Below are 871 nucleotides of genomic sequence, written 5' to 3'. Positions count from 1 at the left end.
TTTTTTAAAAGAATTACAGTCTCTTTGAAATGTCCTAAAGGACTTGTGACCAAGGGCACAGGAGCAGAGAGGAAAGGGAGTCTCTGAATGACCCTGGGGGACTCAAGTGGCAGTGAGAGCCTAGGGGACTCTAGAAGGATGAGGGGTCTCCAAGAGGGACAGGCAAGGGAGGGCATTGCCTCCAGGGAAGGGCCTGACCAAAGACAGGAGGCGCCGGAAGGAAAAGCATGTTGCCAAGGCCTTGATCGTAGCTTCTGACGTCCAGAAATGTGAAACCATGAATCCATGACCCGTGGGGTGTAAGCCACTGGTTTGTGGTCATTTGTTACAGCAGATATAAGAAACCCATACAGTGTTCATGAACCTCTTTCCTCCATGATTGCTCATGTTGCTCAATTTTGCTGATGACTCCATTTATTAGTAGTATATTTTTCAACCCAAAATGCACTAAATACAAATGACATAACAGTGATATTTTGACATTGCCATTTTAAGCAAAGACAAATTTCCCCACATAAGTTTCTAGACAGAGAACACCATATAGAACCCATGTGAATTGCCTGGCACATTTGGGAACATAGCCCAAGCAGGAGGGGTGGAGAGGGAGCACCTCATTGGTTTTGCAACAGCACCGTCGTTTCATCTTTCAAAGCACTCTGGTGTTTTGCCTTTATTTTGCCAAAAAGCAATTTTTCTGTGTTTTTATTGTAAGAGCAATTTTAGTGAAAGGTACCGAGAAGGGTGAAAACTTGGTAAAGAAAATGGTTCAAAATAAGAATATACCTTCCAATTTGACCTTGGGGTGGTGAACACACAGTACTATACACAGATGATGTGTTATAGAATTGCACACCTAAAACCTATATAATTT

The sequence above is a fragment of the Myotis brandtii genome, unplaced genomic scaffold, assembly GCF_000412655.1.
Source record: "Myotis brandtii unplaced genomic scaffold, ASM41265v1 scaffold390, whole genome shotgun sequence".
NCBI lineage: Eukaryota > Metazoa > Chordata > Mammalia > Chiroptera > Vespertilionidae > Myotis > Myotis brandtii.
The sequence above is the reverse complement of the archived record's forward strand: the minus strand, read 5'-3'. Positions refer to the sequence as shown.